Source organism: Thermobia domestica, chromosome 11 (assembly GCF_964235325.1).
Source record: "Thermobia domestica chromosome 11, izTheDome1.hap1.1, whole genome shotgun sequence".
In the NCBI taxonomy this organism is placed as follows: Eukaryota; Metazoa; Arthropoda; class Insecta; order Zygentoma; family Lepismatidae; genus Thermobia; species Thermobia domestica.
The window spans coordinates 106,187,603-106,202,935 of NC_137464.1; the positions used below are offsets into that span (position 1 = coordinate 106,187,603).

At 32.2% G+C, this 15,333-nt stretch overlaps 2 long non-coding RNA genes across 2 annotated transcripts in view; one reads left to right on the top strand and one right to left on the bottom strand.

The window, feature by feature from the left end:
• Positions 1-15,333, top strand: part of LOC145664345 (uncharacterized) — a 319,597-nt gene that overhangs the window by 288,194 nt on the left and 16,070 nt on the right. The window lies entirely within an intron of this gene.
• Positions 756-15,333, bottom strand: part of LOC145664346 (uncharacterized) — a 212,412-nt gene continuing 197,834 nt past the window's right edge. Inside the window, exon 4 of the long non-coding RNA XR_014127418.1 lies at positions 756-10,198. This is a non-coding gene — a long non-coding RNA (uncharacterized LOC145664346). The remainder of the gene's footprint in view (positions 10,199-15,333) is intronic.

A 15,333-nucleotide genomic window follows, 5' to 3' on the forward strand; every position in this document is an offset into this window, starting at 1 on the left:
AGTAGCTCACCACTGTTTGGAAATACTAGTTAAGAGTTGCTACTTCTTTCTTTCAAGTAGCTCCCCATTATTTGGAGGTACTACTCAAGAGTTGCTACTTCTTTCTTTCAAGTAGCTCCCCATTATTTGGAGGTACTACTCAAGAGTTGCTACTTCTTTCTTTCAAGTAGCTCCCCATTATTTGGAGCTACTAGTCAAGAGTTGCTACTTCTTTCTTTCAAGTAGCTCCCCATTATTTGGAGCTACTAGTCAAGAGTTGCTACTTCTTTCTTTCAAGTAGCTCCCCATTATTTGGAGCTACTAGTCAAGAGTTGCTACTTTTTTCTTTCAAGTAGCTCCCCATTATTTGTTCTCAGAGGTTTTCAATAAAAGTTAACAGGAATGACCTAACCTAACCTAAATAAAACCTGCTTGCAGCAGAAGTCAAAAGTATTATATATATATATATATATATATATATATATATATATATATATATATATATATATATATATATATATATATATATATATATATATATATATATATATGTGTGTGTGTGTGTGTGTGTGTGTGTGTGATGTTTTAGTGTTCTAGATGCAAGGGCATCTCTGGCATGTTAAATTTCGGTGAATAATAAAACAATTGTACAATTATTTCTAAATATTTGAGGACGACAGGAAAATATATCATGTATTTAAAAAATATAGGGGGCCGAGGACATCCCCCCCAAACAGTGAAGCTTGCCTAGATTTGACCCATCTTTAGTTATATTTGACACAAACCAGTCACAACGCTATTGCATGTACAAATGTAGTGTAAACTACAAATTGAAACATAAAAAAATAAATGGGTCCATTTTGACTCAGAGGAACTTATGTGTATGCAAAAATCAAGGGACGTACAAGGGTTAAATAACGATAGACCAAACTCTTTTGAGCAATGTTTTGAATAGTAAACTTGTGAATTTTATTCTCTTTCAAAGTAGCTGACACCAACCTTACGATTATAACCAACAAGATCCTCACAATCATAAACATTAATATGAAAAATTATATCCAATCACTTGAGAACTACGTAGATAAATGTATAATTTAAGAGTTTGCAATAAAATTAATGCAGAATTATGCTTGCTGCTGTTTTTGTAATTGTTAAGATTGATAAATAATAAGACAAAATTATTCATATTGAAGTTTCCCTTAACAATCACATATATTTTTCTTATTGTTCCATTTTCTAGTGGCACTCTAATTCTATAGAGGAAGCTCGGAAACAAAACCAAAGACTTTGGAAAATGAACCTTCACACACAATAAATAAATAAATAAAAAGAAAACCTTAGACCAATATAGGTGCACAAAAAGGCATTTCAAAGTTATAGCTTGCCGCCGAAAATTGGAAGGAATGCGAAAACAAAGGTTTATAACTCGAGAACGAAATGTTGGATGAAGATTGTAGTAAAGAACCCATTGATTATTTCGAGTATATATTTCATAAAAGGAACCTAATGATTGTTTCGAGTCTATATGAAGACCTGAAATGATAAATGATTTAAGTGCCAAAACTAAAAAAAATATTATTTCATCGCTGCCATTGCCCTGTTAAGAGATCTGTCAATACGGCTCTAAGTATTTGTAATAACTGCAAACAGAATGCGCTGTCTACAGTAAACTTTTTCATATTGTGAAAATTGCAATGTTTTGTCTTAGATTCCTCGAACACCAGCTCTTGGCATTTAGATCATTTAGCATTTCAGGTCTTCATATTTCATAAAAAGAATCTAGTGATTATTTTAAGTATACATTTCATTTTTTTTAAAAAAAAAAACTAGCGGTTATTTTCAGTCTATATTTCATAAATGTATCAGTGAATGTGGAACAGAGGTGGTAGCATTGTTATACTCGAAGAATCCGGGTAAATTAATAAGATTTTCCACAAACCAAAAATAATACAATCGGGGACCGAAAACTAAATTCATGTCCGCAGGTACATTAATGCAGTTTACTTTCAAAGTAATCTTTTTTTTTTTTTTTTTTTTTTTTTTTACCCGACCTTGTGTTCTCCAGTTATATGCCTTTTTTGTATCATACAATCAAATCCTTTCGGCGGGCTATCCTTTCGAAATGATGCATTTGTGCACCCATGTCGTTGGATTTTTTTTTCTTTCATGTTTCCCAATTAGGGATAATTTTCCAAATACAGTTGATGTTGTTTCTGGTACATTTTTTAAAATATATTTACATTTAAAATTAATACCCATAACGATAATCTTATAATAGATATGTTCAAAGACAAGACATGGATTTCATCAAGCCGAACAAAATATCATGCTTGAGAGAAATGATGTGCGAAAATTCCCATTTGTAGTTTTTGTATAGATCAGTGATTCTCAACGTGGGGGTTAACACCCTCTGGGGCGCTAGCACAAAAAGAGGGGAAATTCGGTGTGATAGATTATTTAAAGGGTGTTTGAGATTTCAGGAACTCTTACATTTTTTGTATTATTGAACAAAAACCATTATGTATTATCAAAAGTTTACTCTTTTACAAATAATTATGTAGATTCTTCAAGGATGATTTTAATAATTAAAGATCTTTTCTGATACTTGGACTCAGGCCCGTAGCCATCCCCAAAATGTAGGGGGAGCGCGGCTGAAGTTAGGGGGCCGATCCAACCATATTATAGTTCATCACCATATTATAGTTCATTTGCAAGCCTACCGTGAAAATTTTAGGGGAGCCAGCAAAAATTTAGGGGGGGCCGGCCCCCCCTAGACCCTCCCTGGATACGGGCCTGCTTGGACTGCTTCCAAGTCTTACATTCAGCGTTGAGCATAGTTGTAGTAGGTTAGGATAACAGGGGTCGTTGAGGACAGTCGTTTACCCAAGGAAGCGCTAGACTCGAGAAGGTTGATAACCATTGATATAAAATGATAAGAAAAATAATATTTATAATGTTAAAAAGCATGGCAAACAAAACCATGGTCAAACCACGCCACAAACATGAAATTTATACTAAAACATACATCGTTTCTCTATAATATTACCAAGATAACTGTATAGTGTACACTATGGTTAATCTAATACCATAACCAAAAACTACTATTAATTCCTCATTCTTTTTACATGCTCAACTACTGCTTTCATAATTGCTATTGTAGGGTTATTTGTTATTTTTACTATTACCCATTATAGGACTACGTTTCACATAGCTTCGGTGCTGAACGGGACGCTAAACTCAAATCAAATCCAAAACAAACAAATTAATTGAAATAAAAGTCTTATTTTTATCATTAGACATCGTAGCAGTTTACAACTATTCACTAGCACTGAGGTTGCCAGTAGTCTTTCCTCTAATTTTAAAGCAAAATTTTACAGTGTAATGCATTCTATTTCTTACAGTTTCGACTTGTTACATCCATACTCTGAAACTTCCTTAGAACTAATCCTGGAAATGTAGGAGTCACGATTACAAATACAGTGCTTGACAAGTGGCGCTGATTTCAGTATAACTTTTGGGAAGGCATATTCAGGTTTGCAAGATATCATCTAACAAGACATCAATGAAGCTTTTGATACAGTCATCCAAGCAAGAGATGAGTGGATCTTACCATCCCTTCCAAGTATTGGCGCTTATATACCCCACAGAATTAGTATTATTTTAGTAAAAGAAGGTTGAATCTCTTGAATTACGGCTCTCTACATTTCATTAGAAAATAAGAAATTCATATGCTTCTTTTTGGTAAGAGATCTATATCTCAGCTCATCTTTACTGTAATAATGAACTGAAAAAGTCACTTTAATATACTACCGTACTTATTTACTTTTCGTAGTATCTATGTTTCATAACAAATTTAATCGATATGATATGTTCAGTTCTTACGATATTTTGGGACTAACACTTATTAAATTGTTTCTTTATTTTTATTTATTATTACGGCTGTTCCGATAATCGAGTAATCGATAATAGTTCGAAAAGTTCAAAATCGTTTCGTCGATAAAGAATTTTGTCGAGTCATCGAGCTTTCAAGACTCTCGAATTGTTCGAGACACTGGAAGTGTTTGAGACTTTCGAAATATTCGAGACACTCGAAGTGCTTGAGACACTCGAAGTGTTCGAGACTCGAGACGTTTGAGATATTCGAAGTGTTCGAGACTCTCGAAATGTTTGAGACACTCGAATTTTTATGAGTCTCGAATTGTCTGAAAGCAGCAAATATTTAAAGATCTGGAAGAAATGTTGCAAGAAACAATGCCATCGAGATTATCATAGGTGTACACTCATGTCCAAAATGATTGTCGCATATCTATAACTGTCTTCTTGTAAGAATATAATTTGATAATGATTTTCTAAAGTAGTTTTAATACTGATACTATGTGTATAATCGGGAAATGTATATTTGTGGTAAATTTCATAAAAAAAGAATTATAAATACGAAAATGAGAATGAGTAAAACAAAATGTTGCTAAGTGGACAAGGAAGTTATATTTTCGTTTTATTGTTCTTATTTACTACTCTTTTGACATGAAATTTTCCACATACGTGTTTTTGCCGATTATACACATACTAACGTTATAAGAAACAACGGGCGAATTCGTTATCAAATTATATCCCTACAACAACATATTTATAGACATGCGACAATAATTTTGGACATGAGTGTACATATGTAATACATATATGCAGGATGTTCATTTTAAAGTTGGCTCCTTTGAAATGAAGTGAAAGAAGAGTTTCTACCCACATGTCTTTAAGGCTAATGTTTATGTACGTAATTATAAGGATTAAGTAGTCTGTCAGGGAAGGGAGAGAGAGTGACAGAGAGAGAAAGGAAGAGAAAACTTGCATCACCAGGTTTGGAAACTACGACACCATTAGTCTACAAACTGTCTACAAACTTCGATAATATTCGAACTTTCGATAATACCAGAAACTTCGACAATACTCGAAATTTTGATAATGCTCGAAACTTCGATAATTTCAAATACTCCAACGGTTTCGAGTAACCTATGACAACTCGATAAATTTTCACTTCCGAAATTCGATAGATTCTTAGCCTTATCGAACACTGTTACTTATTACTCGAAATTTTGCTGTCAATTTGCTTACTTTTACATCATTTTGTGCTATAGGATATTATTATTATTATTATTATTCAACATTATGTTAGTTCATAACCTATTTTTACAAAAGAGAATTTTAAAAAAATAATCATATAGACCGCATTCGAATAAATGTAACAAAGTTCACAGTATTGAAAATTCATTATTACCAGAGAAACGTTGTAAACGTCTGTGCAAAATACAAGGAAAATGCTAGCACATTCTCCTGGAATTCTGAACCATTTCTTGAAGCTCCATCGCTTAACGTTCAAATCACTACAAAAAAGTTAATTCAGTCCAGGTAATAATATTACACGTAGAAAATGTTTTAGAGTATACGTAAAGAAAACATAAATGTGTAGTTTCAGTGGATTCCAGTAAGAACTATATTTCATTCAATAAACCCGGTATATGAAAGAGATACAATTAAAACACTTACATGTCGCTATAAGTATTATGTATACTATTATTCGATGTCTTTAACGTAATGAGAAAACTTTGTGTTATAATTCAATTCTTTGAAAAAATAAAGACATCTTCCAGCATAAAGTTTTTTATGCGGCCAGATATTAGCCAATATAGCGCAAAGAAGTTATTTGGACGTCCACTCAGTGGCGGATCTAGAAGGTAAAAATTGGGGGCGGATAGCCAAGACCCAGACTATGTTAGGTAAATATCAAGGATTTACTATAAACTTTCACAAATATATTAATAATAGCATAAATTATTTTTGCCACTCAAAAAAGTGAGAGCTTAGGCCCCCAGCCCTGGCCTAAATCCGCCACTGCCTCCACAGAACCTTAGTCCCGGAATATGGCAATTTTCAAGAGACATCAATTTTTCCAGTGAACGGTTCGTAGATAATCTGTAGCAATCCTTATTTTCGATTGGCCCAAAAACTAAACTTTCTGTGTGGCTCCTGTGTAACTTTTTTTTGTAGTTTAATCACATGATATCGAACTTTTTGACCAGAAATCCAAGTCTTTTGGATATTTCTATCATTCACAAAGTTTCTACTGCGAACCTGATGTTCCCAAGGCAGGTATATATTGAGCCTGAGGAACGTCTAATGGACATTCAGTTGATATGTTGTGTTTTGTGAAAGAAACAATTTATATTAGAATAAACTTAAAAAGAGAAAATCAGCCAATGTAAAATTATCGCTCTTTCATTAAAAACGGATGTCTTTGAAAGCTGTTGTTTATAACTCCTAGATCGTGCTAGGGACGAGTTTACAAAAGGTTCAATTTAAAATCAAATTGGGAAATATGCACGTTTGTTTTGAAGAGCCTAAATGACACAGCGTTGGAACCGACTAAATTTGACGTTTGAAAGCTCTTGAAAAGAAACAAAATTTTCATTTGTTTGAATTTAAAATGGGTTACGCATGGAATATTTCTCACTTCTCACAGAACATAGTTCTTGACAGCAAGACATAGAAGCACGAAACTTTTATAATATTCTTTTCTTGTAGATAATAATATATCCCATAGTTTGAGGCCCTTAGTTTAAATTAATATATATTTTTTTATTTACTTGTACTTATATGCAGTAAGGTGAAACACGCAAACATGTATTCCGTTAATAACGATAAATAAATAATTAATATCAAGGGCTGAAATAATTAAATTAAATATCACGTTCTCCATTTTTCTAAAATTATGAATTGTAAACCAAAATAAAACAAATCAATTTCAACTATTTTCATTACGAATTTAAAACAAATTAGTGTTCTGGGTAAAGTTTCGTGTTTTACGAAATGGAAACGTTAAAATTACAAATGAGCAATTAAAAAAGTTTGAAATATGAGTATGGAGAACAATGGAGAATATTAATTAGGTTGTTGAGAAGAGATGGAGATGTATAAGTAAAAAAAAAAAAAAGAGAGAGAAAATGTAATTCTTTCCTTTAAGTAATTGATTGGTGAAAACACGATTTAACCTCTTCAGTGTGGATGGCGAGTTAACTCGTGTCTTCAAAACGCAGCTGCTGTATGGATGGCGTATATATACGCTTTCATTTTGCTTTGGCTATTTTGTATTTGCGTATGGCGAATATACTTGCCCATAGTATGAGTAATGTTACTCCCGACAATATTTAGCGAGTTTGCGCTCATCTAGGAACACACAGACCCCAAGAGACCACACAGAAAAATTGGGCTTGATCTGTTGAGGCATTCCCAAATTTTGTGTAACCTAACCAGATGATGATGATGATGACGATGATAACCATAAATACGACAATTACAAGTTATAGTAGCTAATTAGAAGCAACAAAGACGATAATGCCGAAATTTTCATTGTGATTGCTTGAGAGGTTCAAAAGTTATTAAAAGGTAACAAATTCCAAAGTTCTAAAAAAAAAAAATACACTTTTTACAGCGGTTCGCATCTGAAAATTACACACTGAAGGGGTTAATGTACACAAATGTATGTATGTTTCTGCATAACTCTGGAACGCCTGAAACATTTCAACCAAATATGGTGTACATATTACTTACAATCTGGCACAGGATACTGTGGAGGTAAACCCCTAGTACCTCTACGGGGAGTGGGAATTGATGTAAAAATCATCAAAAACGATCGAAATTAATGTCGATTCCATACTTTTTGAGACCCTAGAGATGACTATTGGCCTTTAATTCCAAGTTCACCCATACCGTCATGGGCGGAAGGAGGAAAATGCCGATGAGTTTGTCAATACGTGTCTGAAAGTTTCCAAAATTCCAGTTTTAATGGGTGGGAGAACGGGGAAATTTCTTTAATTGCTTTTTGACATGCCATTATCTATTGTTTGTGATCTCATCACGGGAAATCGTATGACCTGTTTGAAATGATTTTGGAACATACTACCTACCTTTAAGCTAAATTGTGAATAATGTCACTTTGATTTTTAAAAACATGTCCTAAACGGGTAGAGTGTTCTAAATTTTGTCAAAAATAGAATTTATTATGGATTCATACCATTAAACTTTCATTGAAATGCGTGTCCTAAAGAGGAGAAAAAGGATCAAAATACCGGTACTTTCTACAAGTCTTTTCTTCCCGTGGGAAAAGACGGAATTCCAACTAGTAAGATTATAAATTATGAATCCTATTAAAGATTGTAATATTTAATTAAAACGAAGAAGTTGGCAGAGACCAAGATAAATAAACGCATTGCTATTGGCAAGAAGAGTCAAGCTATTGTTGTCAGATATTTAAAATAATAATGATGATTTTTACACAATGAGAGCAATGAGCAATATTAAGAAACAGAAAATTTGATAGTTAACTCAAAGATTCAACATCTTTCTCGCTTAGCAACACATTTTATTTAATATTCACGATGTCACGACACACTTATTAGGTTTGTTGTTATTACGTAAATTGTAACATTTAAAGACTATGTAAATTATACTAATAATATAAATTACAATTATAGTGGAGATGGGTATGCACTAAGATTTAACTAAATGATTTAACTATCTAACTTATTTGGTTAATTTAACTAAATATACACGTAAACGCTTTAGGATACACACTTAAAATTTAAAATTTGCATTAAAGGATACAAATAAATTAACCAAATAACCCTTTTAGGATTTATGGTATATTTTTATACCATGGCGTAGTATCGTCTTTGACCGCTTATTTAAGTTTTATAACAGGTATTTAAGAAGGGTTTCTTTATTGGTCAACTCAAGGATAAGCCAAAGAACACCCTAGATGCGTTTTGGAACTGGATGTTCAACTTGGTGGAGCCAAGTGAGGGCGGAAGGGCGTGACGTTTTCCTTTCTTTCTTAAGGCAAATTTCAAAACGTTTCCACACCTTTACTTTTCAAGATATCACATTGAAACTTTGCATATAGATTGTGTGTAACTTTGGGTATTTCTCAAGTTTTTTTTGAAATCCCTACTTGAAACTGAGGCTGGGCTCGAGGGGCGCAAGTTTTACAAGGGGGTGACTTTTTCAGAAAAATTCCGTTTTTTTTTTTTTTTTCAATTTTTCTGGTTCAGACATATGATACGGATATGTGAGTCATACCGTTGCAAAAGGCTCGTTATACTGAAGAATGATGCTTAAACCATGACTCTAAACCAAATAGTAATGACGCAGTAAATTTTTATAATATATATAGGTCCTAAATTCGGAATTTTGCACACGAATTATGTACATAACAACGTATTATTTAAAAAAAAATCAGATTCCTACGTAAACCCAGGCTCTTCTTCAAGGGGCAAAGTGTTTTGGCCGGGTTTTTTACTACAAGATACAAGATTGAAATTTTGCACACGTATTATGTACATAACAACGTTTTTGTTAAACCATTCTAATCTCTACTTGAACCCAGGCCCAGGCCAGAGGGGTGCAAAAATTTCGATTTTTTTTTTTCGAAAAATCTTTCCTTTTTTTTTCAGGTTTTTTCGTTTCTGGTGTGTAATACGGACAAGCAAGCGATACGCTTAAAAGGTATGCTCTATCCTTAAAAAAAAAAAAAAAAAAAAGCTCTGAACCATGATCCTACTATAAATATTAAGGAAACAGTAGCTGTTTGAGTATAAGTCTAAAATTTACCTCAAACAGTGGAAATCCTAAAAAAGATAAACAACAAAATGCAAGATTATTTGAAACGTTTCAAATATACTGTATATTACACAGTATATTTTACTTGTGCACATATAAACGTTAACGATTACAATAGATTACACATTTTACGCTTGCCTGAAAGTATGTTTATTGTAATTGGAAAATGATCTTTCAGTGTCACAAGTCCTAATGGCCAAAATGTTTGAAAGGCCATTCTAACTGCAGAATATTGTTCAAAACTTGATTTCATATAGCTACTATTTAACACTGTATTTACATTCCATAAGATTTTAGTCCATAGTTGCTTGCCATTACTGAAACTGAAAATGAGATGTCCAGGTAGGGTTTGTTTCGCAACATTTTCATAAACCTCCCTGATGTAGAAAGTGGTAAACCTCGTCATTCTTCTTAACGAGTGACTGTCTTACGTAAATGACCAAAAATGACCGCTATTGAAGAGTAGAACAAAGTGAATATTGTTAGCGCTTCAAGAATTCTTCAGTTTCTGTATACATCTGCTTTCTTGTAGGTGGATACAGTCCAGTACCTGAAAAATACAATGGAGGAAATATTAATCTGCATGCAAAATACGTAAAATGAAAATAACGTTAGTATGCAAGTATAAGAATAACAAAAAAAAGCTAGGATGAATGAATGAATATTTAAACACGCGACACACGTTCACAGTAATAGAAGGAGTCAATTAGGTGAATTGTGAAAGTAAGATTAAATATAACTTGTCCTTCCCTTCTTTCTAAGTCATAGGGAATATGTAAAATTTACAATTACCTACCGAATTTTAGGTTTATTTATTCAAAAATACAAAAGGGAAATGTATTTTATTGAAGGATAAAATTTGTTTTATTTTCTCTTTTATTCAAACTAACAACAAATATCAAATAAACTAAAAATAATACTACATCTTTGCTATTCATTCGGAGGATACAATTTATCCATCTGTAGACAAGATTAAACATTCTTGGTCCACCACAAAGATAGGAACTTCTCGAACTCTTCTCCTTCCGTATTTGTATTCAGCGACATAACTATATAATACAAGTTCCCAAATAGCTGCGGTAGTCCGATGGATGAGATTTAAGTATGACTGCAAGGCAGTAAATCATTCAATCCAAGTCAACCTAAAAGTCTAGGAGGAGACAGCTTCACCTCGTCTGCGCATCTTTCAAAATTCCTCGTTGATTTGTATACTGATTAGAAATTATTTCCAATTCTTAAGTTATTCCCCATCATTGCCAAAATACTAAAACTTATCTTTTAAATCTGTAACTTTCCCTTCAAGTAGCCATATAATAGTTATCTTTCCCAAATATGCACTTGTGTGCAATAACGTCCTTAATATGCACTATTCGTAAAATATTCGATTATTTGTGCCTCTAGTCACCTAAAATAAACATGAACCACGTAAGCACATCGATATTATATCAGAAAAAGAATAGGCGAATATCGAAAAATCCACACTCTAATCGTAATTCTATAAGATTATAGATTTTTGTTTTAGATTTTAAAAAATTTACTTAGAAGAAGAAAATACTGGAAAATTTTACATATTATCTATAATAGTTGTCCACTCACTCTACAAAAAAGGAAAAATACGTATAATATAGAAAGATAATATCATATTCAAGAATGGCTACCCCCTTTTTCCAGGGTTAGAGCTCTTCGGAACTCTAGAAAACATTTCACCCCGGCGATTTAGGGCGCCCTATGTCTAATAAAGAAAAGTAAAGACCAGGCTAGACTTACAGGCCATCCAGAAGACATAATTATTTTAAAAAAATAATTTAGTGAAACACACACACAGCGTGAAGCTGAGCGATAGATTAGCTTATCACGACATCGTTGACTTAACTAATGTGGACTGAAATATAAGCAGCATAGTGAATATATTGTATGAAATAAGTACCAGAAAGAATAAGCAAGAAATAACAACTGTACGGCTGGGAGCTCAGTGGTATCATTCTCCTGCAAACAGGATCTCATATTACAAATCCCTACTGTACAAACATTCTAATGTTTATGTTATTATCCAACACCACTCATATCAAGTTCCATATTTAAACTAGAAAAGTAATGAAAGTATTAGGACTTAGTTTTAAAAATCAGATATGTATATACTTAAAAAATTTATGTGTCAAACTAAGATTTCTTTTTCTGTTTTCTTCAAGTAAATGCATTGTCTTTCCGTTAGTGGAGAAAGCTATGAGTTCTAATAATCAAGTGATGAATAAGTGGTTAAGAGTCTTCATCCCGGCGAAATTAAAATACCGCTAATTTTACAGTAATTATGTGATATCTTCAAATAGATAAAAGATAATTGAAATATGGAACATGAACGCCCTAGACAATTTTATTTTGCGTGAGGTACCGTTATCACAAGTCACCTAGTGGCCTTCCGTTTTCAGCTGTTTAGAAACGCGAACATAAATGCCGATTTTCAAAATGGCTCGAAATCGAAAGCAGATAAGTGAGTCGTGATAACGGTTTCTCATGTAAAATAATATTGTCTAGAGCGCGCTTGTTCCACATTTCGATTATATTTCATCTATTTGAAGATATCACATAATTACTGTAAAATTATCGGTATTTTAATTTCGCCAGGATGAAGACTCTTAACAGCCTTAGAAGAGGCTGAATAAAATTCGGTGTTTTCTATTCTTACTTAAACGATTCTGTATTATCGTTGATACGTGGAAACGACATTAATGCATTGATTTGTATTACGTCCTTTGATAGATAGCAGCCAATTTCAGATGCCATGGATTCAATATCAAACTTTGGTATTCACTACAAATAATTATCCGCAATTTCGGAGTTACAATGATATAATAATTGTATAATATTACTCGTATATGGTATAACAAAGTGTCGAATGCCCTCAAGATGTTCTTAATTTTTCAGTTATTTGTAGTATCACATAATAAATAATATTAAAATACGTACACTTTTTAATAAACATTTAAACTTTTGTTTCAGTTTTTGATTTATTGTATTCAAATACAGATATTTCAAAACTGACTCACTTTCGTTCTCAGTGTTCAAACTAAAACAATTCTGGAAATCATTGGGTATTCAATTTTTAAACTAAACAATGTAAAAGCTGCAACACTTCTGTCAATTGAAAACTAAAATTGCTATAGCAGTTAACAGTTAATATCAATTTCAAATAGTATTGTAGCATTGTAGCACAACAATCTTAATATCGCTCAACTTCAAACTATTCGTCTATTAGAGATCTTTGAACTCAATTACAGTTTTCTTTTGCTGTTTTGAGAATTATTTGCTGTATAGGAAAACATTTTACAAAGATACTGACAAAATATGTCTCTAAATGAAACTCAAGGTTTGTAAATATCATATCTGCACAGCACGAACACAAAATTAACAGAGAGTAATAAAACAGCATGAGTGCTTTCTTATACCATGTTTCCAGTGGAAAGTGTACATAACGTACTAAATTACGACTTGAAGATAAATAGCATACAGAGAAACAACTACGTAAATGACAGATAAGTCTAAAAGACTACTTTTGTAAAATTTTAAATAGTTTTAAAAATATTGTGAGCGTTCGAGGTATATGTATTCGCACTCATATCTACCTATAATAATTTATTAAACTTTCATATGATTTGCAGAAAATTAGATTTAACTAATAAAAAATGTTACAATAGCCTTAATTTTTGCATTTTAAAATATTAAAGTACAGTTTAATGAATCAGTACTTCCTTCTGTGTTGTTCGATTTGATCATGATTGAAGAATTATACGGTTGAAGAACTATAATATGTTGAGAATCACGGGCCATATAATTAATTAATACTACACAGTACCAGTGTTTCTTCCAGACATGTTTTCGGGGGGCACTGCACCCTGGAGCTCTGAGAGTGCCCCCCGGACGAGACCAAAATAATACGTCTATAATATAATAATTAATAAAATAATACCAGCAGTACCCCCCCCCAACCGGAACACTTTTTCTGAAAGGACGGCTGCCCAGTACGTGTATTTATAGATGGACTTCTTGATAAAGTGAAAAGCCACTTGAAAACAGTATAATATTTTACTAAAATATATTTAAAAGACTGAAATTTATGTCTAAAAATGTAAGATTTAGTATTAGTTCCGTTGATATTCCTAATTGAGTAAATGTATTATAAACTAGTTTTATAACGAGTTTTATTTATACCAAAAACAATTTAAAAAAAAAAAGAAAATATTACAACAGAAAAATATATGTCTATTAGAATCACCAGATGACGACAAAACTTGTTTATTATTAATCGTTTTCAGAAAAATAGGCACAAAATTTTATTAAAGTTCTGTAACAATTTACTTGAACTTACTTCTTAAAGAATGAAGTTAATTACATGTATATATGTCTCTTGGTTAATTATGTCTTCATTCAGGTCCGTAGCCAGGCCAAAAATTTAGGGGGGGCTCGATCGAAGTTTGGGGGGGCCCGATCCAACCACATTATAATTCACCATATTATAGTTCACGTGTAAGCCTACCGTGAAAATTTTAGGAGGGGCCAGTAAAAATTTAGGGAGGCCGGCCCCCCCTAGACCCCCCTGGATACGGGCCTGTCTTCATTTGATGTGTAAAATATGTATATCTCTTGTGTGCTGATATCTAGATTTATTATTTCTATCAATAGATGACGCTCATTTCCGTGTTAAAAATCTCAACTATATTCAAACTATATTTAATGTTTTACTTATATTAATATATACTGAACAAAAAGATAGCTAATTTTGTATAAAAGATAATGTGAATTACACTAGTAATATCACCTTGCTAATGTCTTATTATATAGGTATTATTATTTCTTTGTTCTAATATTCTTAAAATAGAGAATTAAGATGCTTATGTCTATTGATACAAAAATTGTACAAGGAGTGCTAGATTGATTCTTGTAAAAGTAAACGTATCCGTACCTTAGAAATTGTCTAATATATCCACCGTTTATTATAATAAGATTTAATTTAACAATGTCAAGTTTCCTAAGTATTTTTCTTTAAACGGGCAAGTTTTAATGCCTATCCAAAAGGTCTGATATATACTGGTAGGAAATTCCTGATTTACAGTTTCTCTGGTTTTTAAATTTATGCCTATATTCATGACTTGTTCATATCAATATTAGAAGTGAAACTTAAGAAAATTTTCTCTAGGATTTTGTACAATACAGCGACAGTTAGGTTGACGGAAGTAGCTCATTTTCTTGGACCTCATGCACGTATAGTCAAGGCTATTTTTTCACTTCTAGGTTAATGAGTAGTTTGTAATAGTATAAAAAGAATAAGTACACGTTATTGCCTATATGGGAAACGTTTTGGATTCAGTTTCGATAATTAATTTTAATTTAAAAAATAAGATGCATGTTTTTTTAAAAAAGTTGCTTGTTAAGCTAATATTATTCGTCTCCTAATATATAAATTCAAATTAAATTAACAGTACTACTGGTCGCAAACAATTTTATCCAAATTAAATCAAAGTATGATAAATTTCTTCCAATTATGTATAGTAGATATTATGCATTAATGCACACGTTCTGCAAAAAACGCATATGTACATACATATACATATGTAGATATATATATATATTATAAATACGTATGAATTGTTCATCGAGTACTGATTGGACCACACGCTAATTTTAAGAATC